The 8,264-nt window shown below is 50.5% G+C and overlaps 1 pseudogene; it reads right to left on the bottom strand.

The window, feature by feature from the left end:
• Window positions 1–232: 232 nt before the first annotated feature.
• LOC115338017 lies at window positions 233–1,166 on the bottom strand (annotated as a pseudogene).
• Window positions 1,167–8,264: the final 7,098 nt, after the last annotated feature.

The following is an 8,264-nucleotide window of genomic DNA, read 5'->3' as shown; positions in this document are numbered from 1 at the left end:
TATGGCTCCTCATTTGCACAGCTTCCAGGGCACACAAAAGCTGGATAGACTTTGGATTAGAAGGCGGAGGAATAAAGGCATTTCTTTGTGGAAAGCATTCAGATAAGTAAAACAAAGCAAAAAGAGCAATCAAAAATCACATTCAAAACCCAAAATCACCCTAAAAAAAACACCAGAAGACAGGTTGGGTCTGTAATGAGATATAAGTACTATGCAAAAGACAACAGGAACTTTATTGCTTCTGAAAGCATCCAGTGATTATTTTCCTCAGGGCATCCTTGATCTCACGGTTTCTCATGCTGTAGATGAGGGGGTTCATGGCTGGAGGCACCACCGAGTACAGAACTGCCACCACCAGGTCCAGGGTTGGGGAGGAGATGGAGGGGGGCTTCAGGTAGGCAATCATGCCAGTGCTTACAAACAAGGAGACCACGGCCAGGTGAGGGAGGCACGTGGAAAATGCTTTGTGCCATCCCTGCTCGGAGGGGATCCTCAGCACAGCCCTGAAGATCTGCCCATAGGACAGCACAATGAAAACAAAACACCCAAATGCAAAAGAGACACTAACTACAAGTACCCCAACTTCCCTGAGGTAGGCATCTGAGCAGGAGAGCTTGAGGATCTGGGGGATTTCACAGAAGAACTGGTCCACAGCATTGCCTTGGCAGAGGGGTAGTGAAAATGTATTGGCCGTGTGCAGGACAGCATGGAGAAACCCACTGCCCCAGGCAGCTGCTGCCATGTGGACACAAGCTCTGCTGCCCAGGAGGGTCCCGTAGTGCAGGGGTTTGCAGATGGCAACGTAGCGGTCGTAGGCCGTGACAGTGAGAAGATAAAACTCTGCTGATATAGAAAAGAAAAAGAAAAAGACCTGTGAAGCACATCCTGCATAGGAGATGGCCCTGCTGTCCCACAAGGAATTGGCCATGACTTTAGGGACAGTGGTGGAGATGGAGCCAAGGACAAGAACAGAGAGGTTGAGGAGGAAGAAGTACATGGGGGGTGTGGAGGCGGTGGTCACAGGCTACGGCGGTGATGATGAGGCCGTTGGCCAGGAGGGCAGCCAGGTAGATGCCCAGGAAGAGCCAGAAGTGCAAGAGCTGCAGCTGCCGTGTGTCTGCAAACACCAGGAGGAGGAACTGGGTGATGGAGCTGCTGTTGGACATCTGCTGCCTCTGGGTGTGGAGCACTGAACAAGAGAAAAAGGCAGTGACAAGTTAGGGCATTATTCTCTGACCAAAATCAAAGGTATTTCTCGTAATAATTTTTCACCGCATTTTTTCCATTTCAGTGAGATCTCTTTTCAGCTCTGTGGATGGAGCATCTTGTTATTGCTGGCTGAGTGTGCCCTGAGGATCAGGACGTCTGCCCGCTGGCTGCCAATAAGTCAGCCCTGCTCTGTAGCAGTGGGTTTCTGGGAATGGTGTCAGTCAGGGGGTCACTCCTGGTCTTTGAATTGGTCAGATGAAACTGCTCCTAATGTAAAAGTACTTGTTAGCATCTGCACTCCCAGGGATAAGAAAACACAATCAAAAGTGTGTAGGAGAGAGGGGGGGGCGGTTAGAGCTCTCTCCTATCTCACCTAGTGATTATCTTGGATTTCAGAAAGCCTCATCATTTCTGCTTCACTCAGAGAAAACAGAGTGTCCTGCGAGGGATGACGATTCCTGTGGCTTAGTGCAGAGAGAGGGGAGCTTGTCTGTCACTCTGTTGTGTTCCCAGCTACCCTGAGCTTATACCTTTCTGAGATGGATGGTAATCACACCCTTGTGTTAACCTGAAAAGACTCCAGGCACTACTGAGAGCAGAGAGACCCACTGTCCAACACCAAGTGTCTCCCCCTTTCTCAAGGTCTCTGCACCCCACCTCTTGCCAAGGACACACATGGTTCATTTCACAAGCCCAACAGCATTTCCTCAGTCATGGTGTCTCTGTGCTTCTCCATGGGGCATTCAGAAACACGAAGATGCTATGGGACAGACCTGCATCCTGGAGGGCAGCTCACAGCTTGGAAGGTCACCCCAAGGAGGTAGCCAAGTGTCCTGATGATGGTATCTCAGGAAGGGAGAGTCAGCTCATTTGCCAGGGAATGACACAGGCTGCATTGCCCACAGCCCCACAGCTTGGAGGAGAGCTTGGACACCTGTAACCTTCTTCCCATGGACACAGCTGCATGGGAGGACCCACAAGATCAGTGTGTGACTCTGCAGCTGAAACTCCCATCCCCAGAGAGCCTGACAGCAAGAACAAGATAACAATAGCAATAACACAGACAAGTGGGGAAACAAGGAAAAACGCAGTGATGGTCTGGCTCAGAGAGGCAAGGGGAGAGGCAGCTGCAGTCTCAGCAAAGAGTTACCCTTACCCAGCTGTGCATGCCACCTCCCAGGCACCAACACAGCCAGGCAGTTGTTCTCAGTCCCTGTGCTCTACTTCAGGAGGCTCCTGTCAGGATTACTGATCACTCCAAGTTACAGCTCAGGAGCCTCAGGGACATGTTCAGGCATGACAAATCCTTCTGCATGTCTCCCGAAAATTCCCCAGGAGTACGAAACTGAAAACACAGACTCAGGAAAGCTCCTTAACTTTAGAGTAAACCCTGCTTCGACCTTCCCCTTGAAAAGTGCCCTTGGAAATGTCCTGGGGGTGATCTGGAGCTGTGAGCTGTCCTGACCCACACAGCACCCTCTTGTCAGCAGAAGGACCCTGCCCTGCTGCAAGTTGTTTCTTCCACCTGCATCTTCTCCCCACTCTGCTGTTACAGTTCCCCAGGCAGGCTGAGTACTTACCCTGACCGGTGGCAGAGTCCCTGCCCCAGCACACAGCCCCCTGGGGCTCAGGGACCCTGCTCAGAAGGGCACCCCTGGGCACCCCTGGCTGCACACCCACCTTCACACTCTGCAGCCATCCCCAGGGAAGGCAGCTGACATGCCCTGTCCCTCTGAGGGTGCAGCAGGGAAGCTGTGCTCCAAAGCACGTCCCTTTTCTCTACACTGCAGAAACTGTGAGAGTCCCTCTGACAGATCCCATAGGCTGTGGGATGTGCCAGCTTTAGGAGGTCATTCCAGGAACTGCCCCTGCATTGCCCTGCAGCCAGAGACTTACCCTGTTAAGGGCTGTCAAGTTTTTTCTCCAAGTCAGCTCTCCTCTCTCCTCCCACCCCAGACTGCTTTTAACCTCCGTCTCCCTTCCCTCCTCTCCCCTCGCTGCCTGCAGGCAGTGCCCTCAGCCCTGCTGCGCTTTGCAGAGGAGCTGCTCCTGGGCAGAGCTGTCTCTCTGCAGTGCTGCCCGCTTGCCAGGAGCTCCCTCTGTCCCAGGAGCCCAGCCCAGCTCAGCAGCAGAGGACCAGCCCAAGGCAGCACTTTCTCTGCCCCCTCTGGGCTCCCTCCAGGTGTCCCTGGGGCTCCAGGGGAACCTGCTGGCAAACAGGCTGAAGCAATCACTGATGTTCCTTCCCTCAGCTAGGGAGAGCCACTTCTTTCCTGAAATAAAATTCTCCTCTTAAAGACAAAGTTACATCTACATGCCACCTTTTTTTCTTTCCAGAAATATAATCCTTCTCTCAGAGTTACTTTTTCCTGTATCATTTTGTTATTTTTTAGACAGGATGCTCAGAGAGTGAAAGGCAGGGATCTTCTTTACACTTACTGAGGGAAGGGATCCATCGGTCAATGGTGGCGTTTCATCCTGTGTTTCTATTCATGGCATTTGAAGGGGAATCAGCTCCCTCCCATGCACACCACAAAGCCACAGGAGGTGGGATTCCTCTTGCCTCTCTTCAGGTGTGCACAAAATAGGCACCTGCATGTGAGTTCCTTGTCTCAGCTCTCATCTGAATTAATGGAGATGGAAGGCAGGAATCAGGTGTTTAGATGCAAATACCTGGTGACATTTGAGTTGCCAAAGGTGGTCCAAGATACATGTAGGTAACAGCAAACTGTAATGGAGAAATTCATAGAGACAGGGCAACATCTTGGGAATCATGTATGAGCCTGGTGGGAAATTCCTTTGGCCAAGTGACATGACAGCTTATGCCTAAATAAAGGCCAAAAGAACCTCTTCCTACTCCTCATCTTCTCTTCATGGCAGTTTATACAGGTATTCATATGAACGATTGCAGTCATGTACCATAGCAAGAGCTGGGTCTCCCTCTTTTCCATCAGCTGAATTTACTATACCTGCACTGGCTATAATGGCATGTGTCCCATGTTTTTCCCCACATTGCCTAACAGAATTCAGGACAGGTACTCTATTTAATGTCCAAATCCAGGGCCACAGAGCTACATCAGATGCCAAGGCTTGCATGGACCTCACAGGACCTACAGGAAAGCAATTCCCATTTAGGGTGGTATGACACAGACACTCCAGACAGCATCGCAGAGAGTGCGGTTTGGTGCCTGTGTGGCCTTGACTGATGCCCTCAGTCAGAGGCATCAATCATCAGATATCATCAGAGAGGCAAGGTCTATTCCTTCCCCACCCAAGAGCTGCAGGCATTGCATGAACATGAAGCAAAGCCGCACAGGGGTTTTTATTCAGTCCCTTGATGATACAATCAATAAAAGACCAAGAATTTTCAGAGTGTTCCTGGATACATCTTGTCTTCAAGGACAGCATCCTCCAAGCACAGCAATGGTCCATATCAAAACTCAGTAGGAACTCAGAAAGGAATTCAAGGGCACCAAGACGAACTTTTGGTACTTCAGAAACTGTTAAAGAAAAAGAGATAAGGTAGGACCACTGCTGAAATGAGGAAGTGTAGGTGTAGGTAGATCTGAGGTACTCTATGTCACAGCCTCGGCCAATACCAGCCAGGTCTCCCAGGCCTTTGAGCTGTGAGGCAGGACTCTGGAAGAGAACAACCAGCAGTGGATGGGGATCAAGCCTGGGGTTACTCAAGCAAACTACACCCTTACCAGTCCATAGGAACCACAGGGGCTGCATCCAAGGGTGCTGAGAGTGGTTTTTTCTCTAGGAGGTGCTGGTCTGGTATGACCCCAGTAAGAAAGGGATTCGGACACTGTGAGCTACCTTTTAAAACTATGTACATCATCATTAACACTATAAGGACAGAATCATGCAGATCACCTTCGGTCCCTTTAGATGGTGGGAACCCCAGGTGGTGTAGCACTGAACGGGCCTTCAGCCCAAATACAGCAAAGCATGCAGATCCCATCCATAGAAGACAGTCTCCTGTTTTGGTCATTCAAGCTGCTGTAGGGTTTTCTTACAAGGAACAACTCTACTCATCAACTCAACTGTCAAACAGAAATGATGTTTTCATGAGAACATCTTGCTGCACGGTTAGATACAGTCAAGGCCAAGCAGGAGATGTAATGTCCAGTACAGAGTGGAACCTGCCTGCAGGCTCTTGTGTGACAACATGCTGCTGAGGTTGTCCTGTGGCCAAGGGATCTGTGCATCATAGCATAGGTTTGATGGCCGTGCTGTATGTGCAGCACGGTGCAGGGCAGAGCAGCCCTAAGAACTCGATGTTCAATATTTTTCTGGTCAGGACCAGTGTTCAGGTCTCCCTGTGAGAAGTCTGCTCCATAACGCTGCCCCAGCTGAGATGCTGTGGCCCAAATGTGCACTGCCAGGAGGAGCTGGAGACCCATGGCTTGTCACAGAACTGTGACGTTTTTGGATTAAACGAGATGTGGTGGGACAGCTTGCTGAGCTGTGGTGCTGCAATGGAGGGATACAGGCTCTGCCCAGGGAGCAGCAGGGAGGATGAGGACTATGCCCCATGTATGAAGGGGAACCTTGGATTTGTGGAGGTCCTCTCTGTGACAGGCAACATCTTGGACTAGCTTTTGTCATTTAGGATGAGAGCAGGAGTCAGCAGGAGTGACCTGGTGTTTGCAGTTACAAAGTGCTTGCTCAGGGCGAGGAAACAGAAAAGGTCTTTTGTCAGAAACCCCAGGAAGTCTCCAGGTTCATGAGCAGGTTCCTGTGGTGAACTTAAGTGCCCTGGCATTCCCTGGCAAGGCGAAGCAACAGGGTGCCAGCAGCCTGAAGGCTATTGGGACAACTTCTTCAGACAGCTGCCAGGTGGGCCACCAAGGGTGAATCGCGCCTGGACCTGATCCTGGTCAACAAAGAACAGCTAGCTAGAGGTGTGATATTCAGTGTCAGTCTTGGCTGTCATGGCCATGAATTAGTGGGGGATGAGAAACCAAAACGCAGTGAGTCAGGCCGGCCACAGAACACAGACCTGGGACTCCAGAGGAGAAGACTTTGACACACTCAGGAGACGGAGACAAGTGGTACCATGGGAAGCAGCTCTGAAGGGTGAAGCAGCATGACAAATCTGATAGGCCTTACAGGACAGCCTCTTCCAAGCACAAGAAAGATCTCCCCAAATACTCCTGAAGAGAAGCAACCATCTCAGGAGGCTGCTTGTGTGAACTGACTGAGCTCCAGGGCAAAAAGGCAGCAGGCAGGAGGTGGAAGCAGGGAAAGCTGCAGAGAGAATGTAGAAACCCTGTCCCAGGATCTAGGGGTGATGCCAAAGCCAAAGTTCCCATTGCCTTGAGAGATGCAGGGGAGGATAGAGGCAGCAAGATGAGCTGATACTGGTTCCTTAACCGTAAAGGAATAGACAGGGATAATGTGGGCCTGCTGCTGAACTTCCCAAGTGTAGGAGCAGGTGAGGCTGAGGAACTTAATGACTTCTTTGGCTGTGACTTCTGCCATTCTTTTGTGACTGGTGACAGGACCCTGGAGGAAAACAACCAGCAGTAAGTGGGGATCAAGTCAGATGTTACTTGAGCAAACTCAGCCTTTGACAGCCCCTGGGAGCAGTCAGGAATCATGCAAGGCTGGAGAGGGAGCAAGCCAATTTTGTAGCAAGGCTCACTCTGCATCACTTTTGACAGATCATGAAGATCGGGACAAGTCCCTGATAGCTTCCAAAAAAGTTGACAGCTATCTTCCAACACAGGCCAGAGGACTACCAGGGGAACAAAAGGCTGTTTAACCTCCTATAGGAGAGCAGTGTGTACCTGAGCATGTCCTCCTGGATGATATTTCTGGGAAGATGAAGAGGAAGTCGACTGGGCATGACCAGCATGGATTTGTCCAGGGTGAATCATGAGAGACCAACCTCATGGCTTTCTAGGATGAAGGGGCTGGATTTCTGGATGAGGGTGGATGATCAGTGGGTGTCTTTTATTATATGATTGCATACAGGACATCTGGAAGGCTGGACGGAGGGATGGATGGAGGTATGGATAAAGAGATGGGCGGAACTGGGATTGATGGTTCAGCCTCAGTGGGTCATAAAATATTGCTCACGCTCTGCCTGGAGGCCTGTAAGAATTTGGCACTGAAGACGTTTGCATCTTGGCTGCATGCCTCAGCCTGGGAGATGGGGATTGCCCCTGCTGGGGAGTGGCTCTGCCAATCCAGCCACATGGGTCTAGGTGGTGCAGACTTTACTTGAAGACGTTCCTGTAACCCAAATACATTGGGATGAATGCAAAATTGGCTATTCAAAATCAAGCATTTTATTCACTTGGTCTCTTTGCTTTGACATCTTTTCACTTTGACTACATGCCTGAAATCTCTCTAATTCACCACAGAGAAATTGAAGCCTTGTATTGGGTCTGGCTGAGATGGAGTTAATTCTCCCATAGCAGCCCTCGTAGTGCTGTGCTCTGCATTGGTAGCTCGAAAGGTGTTGATGACACACCAATGTTTTGGCTACTGCTGAGTCTCCAACATTTTTGCCCCCCTCAATGGCAGGCTGGGGCTGGGCAAGATCTTGGGAGGGGACATAGCCAGGACAGCTGACCCAAACTAACCAAACAGATATTCCATACCATATGATGTCAGCTCCGATATAAAAGCTAAGTAAAGGGAGACGGAAGGGGGGCATTTTTTGTCTTCCAGAGCAACCACTACGCATACTGAAGCCCTGCTTCCCAGGAAGTGGCTAGGCATCGCCTGCTGATGGGAAGTAGAGAGTAACATCATTTGTTTTTCTTTGCTTTCGCACGTGACCTTTGCTTTCACTTTATTAAACTGTCCTTATCTTGACCCACGAGCCTTTTGTTATATTTTCTCTCCCCTGTCCAGCTGAGGAGGGGGAGTGATAGAGTGGCTTTGATGGGCACCCGGCACCCAGCCCGGGTCAGCCTACCACAAGACGAAAGGCAAATTATGCCCAGACTTGGCTCCTTGGGGTGTTTTGCATGCTAATGAGCCCTCTGGTGCCGAGTTCCTGAACTGCAGATCCTTAGAGACCGACCAAGCTCCTA

The sequence above is a fragment of the Aquila chrysaetos genome (assembly GCF_900496995.4).
Source record: "Aquila chrysaetos chrysaetos chromosome W unlocalized genomic scaffold, bAquChr1.4 W_unloc_8, whole genome shotgun sequence".
In the NCBI taxonomy this organism is placed as follows: Eukaryota; Metazoa; Chordata; class Aves; order Accipitriformes; family Accipitridae; genus Aquila; species Aquila chrysaetos.
This window is presented reverse-complemented; position numbering and strand designations above follow the sequence as displayed.